At 44.8% G+C, this 12,594-nt stretch overlaps 1 pseudogene; it reads left to right on the top strand.

Moving 5' to 3' along the window:
• Window positions 1–1,065: 1,065 nt before the first annotated feature.
• Window positions 1,066–2,884, top strand: LOC110741150 (annotated as a pseudogene).
• The last annotated feature ends 9,710 nt before the right edge of the window (window positions 2,885–12,594 follow it).

The raw sequence follows: 12,594 nt of genomic DNA, 5'->3' as shown, positions 1-12,594 counted from the left end.
ACAAACAAACAACAACAACAAAACTGTCCTCCCGGAGCCACACCCATACCCCACGACCACCCAAATACTCATGCTAGCAGCCAGGCCCCGGACCCCACATCTTCAACAGATGTGCCTGTCCTTCATTTCACTCTCTGCTCTCCACTTCACTGACTGTCCAAACACGGGACAAACAGTACTGCAGGCTTCGTTTCCCATTGGAACACATTTGAGGTGTTTGGGGACAACCCCTCCTTGGACCATCTAGAAGCTACTCTGGGAGTGGGTCCTGGCTGTCTTCTGGTCTGATACACATCTCAGTCTCTACTCTGAAGAACATTAAGTCCAAGGTCAGTTTTACCCAGCTATGTCCAACCTTCCAGCCAAAGGGGAGGGAGTCGGTTCTTGGGTCACCCTCTGGCATCCTGGGGCAGAAGGACAGGTCTGTCCTTGCTGAGAAGCTGCCCACCAGGCTGAGGTTGGTGCCAACTCTGGCTCCACCTGAAAAGAAATGCTGGGGCGGCTTTGTCTAGCACCATTCAGGATGGGGTTGCTGACTGTAAGGAGTGTTTTCAGAGGAAAAGCTCAGTGCTCCCTTCAGTACTGCCCCTGCTGCTCCTGTGGAGACAGCGCTCGGGTCCAAATAACATGAACAGCCAACATGGAGTGCAGATTTCTGTGTACTGGGCTCCATTCTTCGCACTTCCTATATAAACTTAACATGGACCAGGAGGATGCAGGCAGAGAGGATGAGCCATGTGCCTGGGATGAGTGAACACTGGGGACAGGATTTGAACCCACACACTCTGGCTTCAGAGTTCCTAAACGTTGCCCCGAAGACCTGAACAGAACAGGGACCTGTTTTCTTTCTTCTTCTTCTTTTTTTTTTTTTTGAGATAGAGTCTTGTTCTGTCGCCCAGACTGGAATGCAATGGTGCGATCTTGGCTCACTGCAAACTCCACCTCCCGGGTTCAGGTGATTCTCCTGCCTCAGCCTCCCGAGTACTAGCTGGGATTATAGGTGTGCATTACCACACCCGGCTGATTTTTGTGTTTTTAGTAGAGATGGGATTTCACCATGTTGGCCAAGCTGGTCTTGAACTCCCGACCTCAGGTAATTCTCCTGCCTCAGCCTCCCAAAGTCCTGGGATTACAGGCGTGAGCCACCACGCCCAGCCATGGGACCTGTTTTCACCATGACAAGAGAAGGGTTCTCACCAGCTTGCCAGTGAGATGTGAGAGTTGATGGAGTTGATGCTGGGATTCCCCACAAGTGTTCCCAGTGGTTTACAATGTCCACAATGTGCTTAAATCCACATAAGTCCTAATCCCTGCCCAGAGGGCAGATTCTGCACAAGGAAGGAATTGCCCCTGGGGCCAGAATCCTACAAGGACCTTAGATGTGCCCCTCATCCCTTTAGCTTGGAGGATGGGGGCCTGGGGAATAAAACCAACATCCAACTTGGTGATGATCGCTTGCAGAGGATCAAGTGGGCATGTAGGTCAGACTCTAGACCCAGAACAGCTTGTAGACTATCCATGAGGGACAGTGGTCAAGAGAAGCCACAAGGACACGTGACATGGGACATTGACCTTCAAAGGCCATTTGACCTAGTCAAAGGCTGAACGGAAGGAAAGAAGAGAAGAAAGGAAAGTAATATTTGCTGAGCATTTCTGAAGATCCGGGGCCTGGCTGCTGGAAAGGTTTCATTTTCATTTCATGACATGAGTTTAATCATTCTCCCCAGAGTCTTTGTTGTTCTCATAAAGTCCTGGGTTTAAGAACAATCCCAGGTATTATTTCAGGCAGATAGATGCCTGGGAGAACCCAGCTTGCTAGTACATCAAAATTTGCTCACGGTAAATAAAATTCAGGTTAGCGGCCTTTAAATGTTGTCTTTTTAAAATTACATTTTATTGATTTCTTTTTATTATAGGAGTAGCACACATTTGCTGTGGAAAAAATAATTTAAAAAAAAAAAAAAAGCATCCACAATTTCACTATTCAGAAAGAATCACAGAAAATATTTTGGGATATATCTCTCCAACAATTTCAGCACAATTTTTTTTCACAAAAAATGAAATATTAAAAATGGCTTTCAGCTAGGCGCAGTGGTTCACGCCTGTAATCCTAGCACTTTGGGAGGCCGAGGCAGGTGGATCACCTGAGGTCAGGAGTTCGAAACCAGCCTGGGCAACATGGTGAAACCCCGTCTCTACTAACAATACAAAAATTAGGGCGATGGGCACCATGGTTGGTGGCGAGGTGGCCACTGTGGTGGAGGAGCTGGTCTCGGGGTGCTGCAGGTGTCCGACTTCGTGGAGCAGTTCCGCTCCTATTCAGAGAGTGAGAAGCAATGGAAGGCCCGCATGGAATTCATCCTGCACCACCTGCCCAACTACCACAACCCACCCAACGGCGGTGGCCGCCTGGACCAGCTGCTGTCCCTTCTTCATGGTCTGGCCCAACCACCTTTTCATGGGCTGCAGTTACAATACCTTTTAGACAAGGTGATGGGAATGGCTGATGGGATGGAAGTGGAAGACTTGCCACAATTTACTACCAGAAGTGAATTAATGAAAAAGCATCAAAGGTAAGCCAGAAGATTTACCACATTTTCATCATCAGCTACAGGATTAGAAAGGAAGCTGGGATGAATGAGACACAGGCCACAGCGGCTCTCTTAAGACTCCTGGTATTACTAACATAAAGAGGCAATCTGTCTAGATTGGCTTTTTTACCTTCTCATTTTTCCAGTGGTTATCACTGCAAAAGAATGTATGGATAGTTATGTATTTATAAATCATGTACTCTAAGATGAGTTCATCAACATTGTAAAAGCCCTCTTTTTCTATTTTCAGTTTTTTTTTTTTTTTTTCTTAATGACAAGGTCTCACTCTGTCGCCCAGGTGGGAGTACAAAGGTGCAGTATTGGCTCATTGCAGCCTCGACCTCCTGGGCTCATATTTTCAGTTTTTAAGTTCAGAATTTTTGCTTAAAATGCCTTTTTGGGCTGGGCACAGTGGTTCATGTCTGTAATCCCAGCACTTTGGGAGACTGAGGTGGGCGAATCACCTGAGGTCAGGAGTTTGAGACCAGCCTGGCCAACATGGTGAAACTGTCTCTACTAAAAATACAAAAAAAAAAAAAAAAAAAAAAAAAAAATTAGCTGGGCATGGTGGCACACACAATTAGAGACAAAATAAAAATAAAATAAAATAAAAAAAGAAAGATTTTTCAGGATATCCTTTTTTTTTGAGATAGGGTCTCTCTCTGTCCCCCAGGAGGTTTAATATATTTCACATGTTAGAGAGAGGCTATATCTTTGGGGTGCTATAATGAAGGTGTTCATTTTTGCTACACTAAGAAGGTGTAAAAGGGATGTGTCTGGCTATAGAAAGTTGTGTTATATGTCTTCAGAATTTTGTTTGTCTGCAAAAATACTTGTGTGTAACAGACATTTCTTAATTATCCAGTCCTTAATTTTCCTTGTGAAATAGAAGTTCATTACTTTGGTTAAAAGTTATAATTATTACACATGGTTGAGACTATTCTAGGAGCAGTAGCAAAAGAGAAATACAACTGTGAATGTGCTTTTGTTTTTAAAGGAAAAAGAGGCCTGGCGTGGTGGGTCACGCCTGTAATCCCAGCACTTCGAGAGGCCGAGGAAGGTGGATCATGAGGTCAGGACTTCGAGATGAGCCTGACCAATGTGGTCTTTACTAAAAATACAAAAATTAGCTGGGCGTGGTGGTGCGTGCCTGTAATCTCAGCAACTCAGGAGGCTGAGTCAGGAGAATGGCTTGAACCCTGGAGGTGGAGGTTGCAGTCAGCCGAGATCACTCCACTGCACTCCAGCCTGGGTGACAGAGCGAGACTCCATCTCAAATAAATAAATAAATAAATAAAAATTTTTTAAAAAGGAAAAAGAGTAGTTTTTCCTAAAGCAGCAATTCCCAAACTTTTTGGTCTTGGGACCCTTTACATACAGAGAAAATTTATAGAGGATACCAAAGAGATTTTGCTTATATGAGTTACATCTATTAATAATCCCCACAGAGGCTGGGCACCATGGCTCATGCCTGTAACCCAAGCACTTTGGGGGGCTGAGGCAGGAGGATCACTTGAGCCAAGGAGTTCAACACCAGCCTGGGCAACATAGTGAGATCCCGTCTCTATAATAATCATAATCACCAGCATCATCCCCACATAGAAAATTAAAATAAAAAAATTTAAAAATCTATTTGAAGTAAGCAATGATGGAATCGTTGCATGTTAACATATTTTTATGAAAAATGACTATATTCTCCAAAAAATGAGAAGAGCAGCATTATTGTCTATTTGCAAATCTCTTTAATGTCTAGCTGAATAGAAGACAGCTGGGTTCCCATAGCTGCTTCTGTCCTCAGTCTCTTGCCATTTCACATGTCATGTAGCTTCACTCTACGCTCATGAGAAAATGAGAAGGGAGAAATCATGTCTTAGTGTGATTATGAAAATAGTTTTGGCTTCAAAACTGAAAACCCCCCTGAAAGGGTCTTGCAGACTTCTTGGGGGTCCCCAGACCACACTCACAGAACTTGTGTCTTTTTTTTTTTTTTTGAGACGGAGTCTCGCTCTGTCGCCCAGGCTGGAGTGCAGTGGCCGGATCTCAGCTCACTGCAAGCTCCGCCTCCTGGGTTCATGCCATTCTCCCGCCTCAGCCTCCCAAGTAGCTGGGACCACAGGCGCCCGCCACCTCGCCCGGCTAATTTTTTGTATTTTTTAGTAGAGACGGGGTTTCACCGTGTTAGCCAGCATGGTCTCGATCTCCTGACCTCGTGATCCGCCCGTCTCGGCCTCCCAAAGTGCTGGGATTACAGGCTTGAGCCACCGCGCCCGGCCAGAACTTGTGTCTTAAAGTGTCAGTTTGTTTCAGAATATAAAAGACCATAACGAAGGACAAAATTCAGAAAGTGATTTTTATTTGCCTTAATATACAACAGCTGAGTCTGAAAAGAGCTTATATGAATATATAAGATATGTTAGCATATGAAATATGTTTAAAATTTGACAAAATTCATTGTTTTCTCGGTTTTGCTTGCTTAATGTATTAATTAATGCCTTCACATACAATTTTAAAAAAGGTAATTACTTTATTTTTCTTTTGGAGACAGAGTCTCACTCTCTCACCCAGGCTGGAGTGCAGTGGTGTGATCGCAGCTCACTGCAACCTCCGCCTCCCTGGTTCAAGTGATTCCACTGCCTCAGCCTCCTGAGTAGCTGGGATTACAGGCGCGCACCAACAGCCCAGCTAATTTTTTTGTATTTTCGGTGGAGATGGGGTTTCACCATGTTGCCCAGGCTAGTCTAGAACTGCTGAGCTCAGACAATCTGCCCGCCTTGACCTTCCAAAGTGCTAGGATTACAGGCATGAGCCACCATGCCTGGCCTAAAAAAGGTAATTCTTTATCTCCGTGAAATCTGCCTGCATATAAGGGATTCTGTCAATATAATTTCCCGCACTCTATTTTGACTTTCTTATGTCCTTGATTATGTAAACATAAGAAAAAAAAAACAAAATTTTCTCATAAAAGCACTAAGATTCTTTACAATTTTTTTTACAGTTATGTTGCCTTCCGTATTTATTTTTAAATATTTTGTTGTCATTTTGATTAAAGAGATAACCAAGTATCATTTCCCAGTCACTCATGATTCTATCTTAATCATGCACCCAAATCTCCTCTGACAACTCTCGATATTTTGCCTTCAGATATTAGACACAAAATTAAAAAAAAAAAAGGATTTTTCAGGATATCTTTTTTTTTTTTTTTTTTTTTTTTGAGACAGGGTCTCTCTCTGTCCCCCAGGCTGGAGTGCAGTGGTGGTGTGATCTTGGCTCACTGCAGCCTCGACCTCCTGGGCTCAAGTGATCCTCTTGTCTCAGCCTCTTAAGTAGCTGGGATTACAGGCACGCATCACCGCGCCTGGCTAATTCTTGCATTTATTTTGTAGAGGTGGGGCCTTGCTATGTTGTCCAGGTTGGTCTCAAACTCCTGGGCTCGAGCAATCTGCCTGCCTCAGCCTCCCAAAGTGCTGGAATTACAGGCATGAGATGAGGCACTGTGCCCACCATTTTTTTTTTCTTTTTTTTTTTTTTTGAGACAGAGTCTCACTCTGTCACCCAGGCTGAAGTACAATGGTGTCATCTTGGCTCACTGCAACCTCTGCCTCCCAGGTTCAAGCAATTCTCCTGCCTCAGCCTCCCAAGTAACTGCGATTACAGGCATCTGCCACCACCCAGCTAATTTTTTGCATTTTTAGTAGAGATGAAGTTTCGCCATGTTGGCCAGGCTGGTCTTGAACTCCTGACCTCAGGTGATCCATCTGCCTCGGCCTCCCAAAGTGCTGGGATTACAGGCATGAGCCACCGCACCTGGCCCCACCTTTTTGTTTCTTTGTTTGTTTTGACATGGTCTTGCTCTGTTGTCCAGGTTGGAGTGCAGTTAGTACAACCGCAGCTCACTATAGCCTCAATCTCCCAGGCTCAAGTGATCCTCCCCACTCAGCCTCCCAAAGTGCTAGGATTGCAGGCATGAGCCACCATGCCTAGCCTAAAGATACCTTTTATACCTAAAACTATCTTTGAGATTTCCCAGAGGGCACCCTGGAAAGTCAGAAAATTTGTCTGGTTTTCTGCCTATAAAAAGAGAGGTGCTAAAAATAATTAAGTTTGATGTGTTACTATTCTGAGTTGCTGGGAAATGTATAAATATTTCAGAAACTGGTATTCTTTATGGGGAAGTTTCTGGAAATGTTTCAATGTCCTCATTATCTATAATATGCTTTTATCAGCTGGGTACAGTGGCTTGCACCTGTCGTCCCAGCTACTCAGGAGACTGAGGTTGAGGATGGCTTGAGCCAAGGAGCTCGAGGCTACAGTGATCCATGATCATGCCACTGCACTCTAGCCTGGGTGACAGAAGGAGGCCCTGTAGCTAAAATAAATAAATAAATAAACAGAAAAATAAACGCCTTTATCCTCAGGGAAGAAACACTGACAAAAACTCTCGTGAAACAATTATATACTATATTTCAATAGAGAATTATACTCTCCTCCATTCTGACTTTATTGGTAAAGTAATAAGTTCGCCATAGCCATTAAGAATCTGCCATTTACAAATAGGTTTTCTTTTGTTTTGATGATTATCTGAAGGGTCAGCTATACACTATAGGCCAGAGTCCATGTCTCTTAAGAAAGGATAGACACAAAGTCTGTGGAAAAGAACTGTACCAGGTGTTTTAACCTACTGCTATTTCACTTATTTTTATTTTTATTTTTTTTGAGATGTTGTCTTGCTCTGTCACCCAAGCTGGAATTCAGTGGTGTGATCTCGGCTCACTGCAAGCTCTGCCTCCCAAGTTCACACCATTCTCCTGCCTCAGCCTCCCAAGTAGGTGGGACTACAGGCACTCACCACCAAACCTGGCTAATTTTTGTGTTTTTTAGTAGAGACAGGGTTTCACCATGTTGACCAGGTTGGTCTCAAACTCCTGACCTCATGTGATCCAACCACTTTGGCCTCCCAAAGTGCTCGGATTACAGGCATGAGCCACCACGCCGGGCTCCTACTGCTATTTCAAAGAGTAGACTCTTGAGCACAGACTGAGCTGAGACCCCTTAGAAAACTTTGCAACTTTACTTAAGAAGGCAATGCTCACAAAACTCTCCCAGGAAAACTAGCCACTACCTGCCTTATGCCTTATTTAGGATCGCAGCCTTAGTGGTGGTATGAAAGGTCACCTAAGGTCTGACCAGGAGGCTTAACAAGCTTTGGAACCTTAAGTAAAAAGGGATTCATTCAAAGTTATATGTACTATTGATGAAATGTAGTAGAACATTTTGGGGAGGTTGGCTTTTTAATTTCAGGGAAAGAAGGAATATAAGCTTTAAAAAAGTTCAGCCAGGTGTGGTGGCTCATGCCTATAATTCCAGCACTTTGGGTGGCCAAGGCAGAAGGATTGTTTGAACCTAGGAGTTTGAGAACAGCCTAGGCAACATAGTGAGACCCTGTCTCAACAAAATATACAAAAATTAGCCAGATGTGGCGGTAAGTGCCTGTAGTCCCAGCTACTTGGGAGGCTGAGGTGGGAGCGTTGCTTGAGGCTGGGAAGTTGAGACTGCAGTGAGCCATGATCACGCCACTTCACTCCAACCTGGCAGACACAGTAAGACCTAATAAATCAACAAATTAATTAATGAATTCACTCTTTGATTCACAATGAAAACTTAAAGACAGAAGTTAGTTTTCTGGCCTTAGATGCTAATACTATATGGCTCTGGATTTGCAAAACAAACTGAAAGAGGCTTATATGATTAATTAACACTCTTGTTGCACCCATGTAAATAATTAGCACATATCTAGTGAGACTGGTGTTTTGTGTATTGCCATCAAGAAAAATCTTGGAGATTATTATGATCAAAAAGAGGGCAAGGGAAGTCAGGAAAATTGTAGAAAATTTTTTATTGGCCCAAAAGATTACTGGGTATCTGTTGCTACGTTTAGTTTACCCTAAAGCTCCCTCCTTACATATTTTAAGTTCTCCATATATAGTAAACTCTAGCCAAACTGGATGTGTAGAGACTGTAACCTACTTGTGTGCCAATCGCAGAGTTTCAGCCAATCACAGGTGGCCAACTATCCAAACCATGCTCAAAGAAGGCAAACGTCGAGCTGTAACCAATAGGCAGTTTCTGTGCCTCACTTTCATTTTCCGTACATCACTTTCCATTTTTCATCCATAAATATGGCAGCCCTGGAGTCTCTCTGAACCTATTCTTGTTTGGGGAGGCTCATGATTAGTGAATCATTCTTTGCTCAGTTAAATGCTATTCAATTTAATTTGTCTTCAGTTTTTATTTAACATTCTTTTTATTTATTTATTTATTTATTTATTTATTTTTTGACAGAGTCTTGCTCTGTTGCCAGGCTGGAGTGCAGTGGCGTGATCTCAGCTCACTGCAACCTCTGCCTCCTGGGTTCAAGCGATTCTTGTCCCTTAACCTCCCAAGTAGCTGGGATTACAGGTACACACCACCACACGCAGCTAATTTTTTTGTATTTTTAGTAGAGACGGGGTTTCACCATGTTGGCCAGGATGGTCTCGATCTCCTGCCTTGGTCTTGATCTGCCTGCCTTGGTCTCCCAAAGTGCTGGGATTACAGGCATGAGCCACTGTGCCTGGCCTCTTCAATACTCTTATGGGTTAAATTGTGTCACTCCCCAAAGTGACATATGTTGAAGTCCTAACCTCAGTACTGTGAATGTGACCTAATTTGGAAATAGGGTCTTTGCAGCTTTAATCAAGTTAAGATGAGGTCATTAGAATGAGCCTTTATCCAATATGACTGATGTCCTAATAAGTGGGAAATCCGGACATGGGGAGAATGCCATGTGACTATGGAGGCAGAGATTGCAGTGATGCATCTACAAGCCATTGAAAGCCAAGGATTGCCAGAAACCAGCAGGAGCCAGAAGAGGCAAGGAAGGAGGCTTCCCTGGAGCCTAGAGCGAGCCAGGCCCTACCAACACCTTGATTTTGCACTTCTAGCCTCCAAAATTTTGAGACAAATTTCTGTTGTTTGAAACACCCAGTCCAGGTAAGGTGGCTCATGCCTATAATCCCAGCACTTTAGGAGGCTGAAAGTAGGAGGATGTCTTGAGCCCAGGGGTTTGAGACCAGCCTGGGCAACATAGTGAGACCCTGTCTCTACAAAAAATACTAAACAAATAACCCATTCTGTGTTGTGATTCTCAGACCTAGGAATTGAATACATACCTTTTCTGTGGAAAGGAAGGCTTAGACTTTACTGGGTTATCTGATTCTATATGGTCTGCACCTTTCATTGTCTGTGATTGCAAATTATTCCAGCTTATAAACATGTAAATACATTTTCCATTAAAGATGCAATTCATTTCATTCAGTGAAAGAGGCCATCTCTTAGTAATTCATTTCTGCATTCCTGGTCATCTACATATGTGTTTGTTCGTTGGATTCTCCTTGGAAACAGTTTTTATATTTTACTGGTTCTCTCAGTAATTAATGAGTTAAATAAAATCTTTAAGATGTGTTCATTCTGTATGAGTCATGATTTTACCTTTCTGAAAAAAAATTAGCAATAGGTATAGAGAGTCAAGGGATATTATTGTTATTATTATTATATATTTTTTGAGACGGAGTCTCACTCTGTCACCAGTCTGGAGTGCAATGGCAGTGCAATCTCGGCTCACTGCAACCTCCAACTCCTGGGTTCAAGCGATTCCCCTGCCTCAGCCTCCCTGAGTAGCTGGGACAACAGGCACGAATCACCACGCCCGGCTAATTTTTGTATTTTTAGTAGAAACAGTGTTTCACTATGTTGGCCAGGCTGGTCTCGAACTCCTGACCTCATGATCCACTCGCCTCAGCCTCCCAAAGTTCTGGGATTACAGGCGTGAGCCACCACACCCAGCCAAGGGATATTGTTTTGAAACGTCTGCTCCAATTTCTCGGTTCTTTCCCAGGTCAGTTAACCAGGGCATTCTCCATTCACTGCCCCATAAAAGAGATGAATATGGCTGGGCATGGTCTAGTTGTACCCCTGGGGAGAGCAGAAAGAACTTAGGCATAATCAATAGATTCGGCAGAATATGAGTCTGAGCAAGTGCTCATGCTTGGCGCCAGATAGACTTCTAGGTGTGGGTGGATGAGAGCGAGAGCAGGAGTGAGAAGCATGCAGCACAGCTCATGTGGATACCAAAGCGAGGGTGCCCTGCGCCTTTCCCCAGTCCAAGCCCAACTGTGGGGGTGGGACAATAGACTGTCTCATCACAATGAGTCAATTTACAGCAGAGGGTGTCTCTCTCTCTCTCTCTTTTTTTTAGAGACAGGGTCTTACTCTGTCACCCAGGTTGGAGTGCAGCAGTGCCATCATAGCTCACTGCAGCCTTGAACTCCTGGGCTAAAGCGATCCTCCCACCTCAGCCTCCCAAGTAGCTGGGAGTACAGCCACCACTGCTGGCCTTAGTCTACTATTGTCTTTCCTTTTCCTTTTGATCTGGTAGGTTCCTCAGCTTTTTCCTTTATCTAGATTAGTGGCTTATTCATACTCAAGAGTAAATGACTGTACTTTTTAAACTGCTATAATATTTTGAGGGGCAGGTAAGAGGAGTCAAAGCCTTAGCCCTAAAGAGCTTGTGTTACTTCAAACATCAGTCACATAGGGGAGGGGACAGAGGATCACTTGAACCTGGGAGGCAGAGGTTGCAGTGAGCCAAGATTGCACCACTGCACTCCAGCCTAGGCTACAGAGTGAGACTTTGACTCAAAAAATAAAAATAAAAGAGAAACACTGTATTGGAAGAGCCCAGGAAGTTGAGCAGCCAAGGAGCTGGGACCCCGTAGATTTAGAAACATAAACCTCAAATCTGGGATGGTGATTGGAGCCAGAGGGGTGGGCTTGGGGATTATCTGAAGAGTCTTCGCTGAAGCCAGGGGAGAGTGGAGGAGTGAGGCGAGAGCGATAAAGGAAGAAGCTTGGGACATGCATGGGTGGAGGCAGGAGGTGGGCGCTGGAGGAAGGGGAGGCTGAGGTCTACTATGTGCCAGGCACATAGTGAAGGCAGAGGCCAGGAGGAGAAGCCCTGGCTTTAGACTTGGGCCGTTGGGAACTTGAACCCAGATGCTTACTATGAGCCTCCGTTGCCTTGTCTGCAAGAAGTCCAATGCAGAAGGGAGACAGAGGTGTGCGGGACTGAACAAGAGCCCTGGGTGAGTGGAAGGGGAGGGATTGAGGGCACAGGAGGAGTATGGGGGTGCCACAGGAAGGAGAAAATAGCAGACTCAGCAAGGCAGGGAGGATGCCTCCCAGCGTAAGACTTAGAGTGGCTGGGGGATCTGCCTGTCACTCAGGCTTCAGAAGCCCACGAGGCCGCTTCCATTGTACACAAGCACTGGCTCCTGGAGTTCAGAGAGGGGGGCATTTGTGGCACAGTTGTGAGCTGTTGATTCAAAGGTCAACCTCATCCTGGCCTTCCAGGACCTGACCCCGTTGGGGTCTGTGTGGGTTTCACAGTGGGCCATGGAGATGCCAGTGTGCTGTGGCCATCTGTGAGGGGCAAGTCCTCACTTGGGAAAGGCTCTCAAACTCCCTGAGCTCCCATTTACCTATCTGTAAAATGGGTCAATCCCACCAGTCTACCTCCCAGGGTGCCGCTGAGGCGGCATGCCAGAGCCTTTTGGAAACAGAAAGAATTCTACAATCTCAGAGATGGTGACTGACACCAAGCGTATCTCCTACGTGAAACAGGTTTTCCTCCCTGGCTGCTTCTCAGGAGAGTCTGCAGGAAATGATTTTGAAGTGCTTTGATCTCCTTTGCAGAAAGACACTGAATCCATTCAATATGTCATGGCACATTAGCCCTTCTGCTTTGGAACCGAGGATGACCAATTTTATTCAATAGCTGGTGACAACCTTTTGGAATTGCCTAAAACTGCTGAGCCTCATGAAGTCCTGGCTCCTACACTGGCCTGAGTATTGTTTCTGCTTCTATCCCCACAGAGGACCCTGAAATAGGCCCGGGCTCCCTGTGAAG

This window comes from Papio anubis, chromosome 14, assembly GCF_008728515.1.
Source record: "Papio anubis isolate 15944 chromosome 14, Panubis1.0, whole genome shotgun sequence".
Classification (NCBI taxonomy): Eukaryota; Metazoa; Chordata; class Mammalia; order Primates; family Cercopithecidae; genus Papio; species Papio anubis.
The sequence above is the reverse complement of the archived record's forward strand: the minus strand, read 5'-3'. Positions and strand labels throughout refer to the sequence as shown.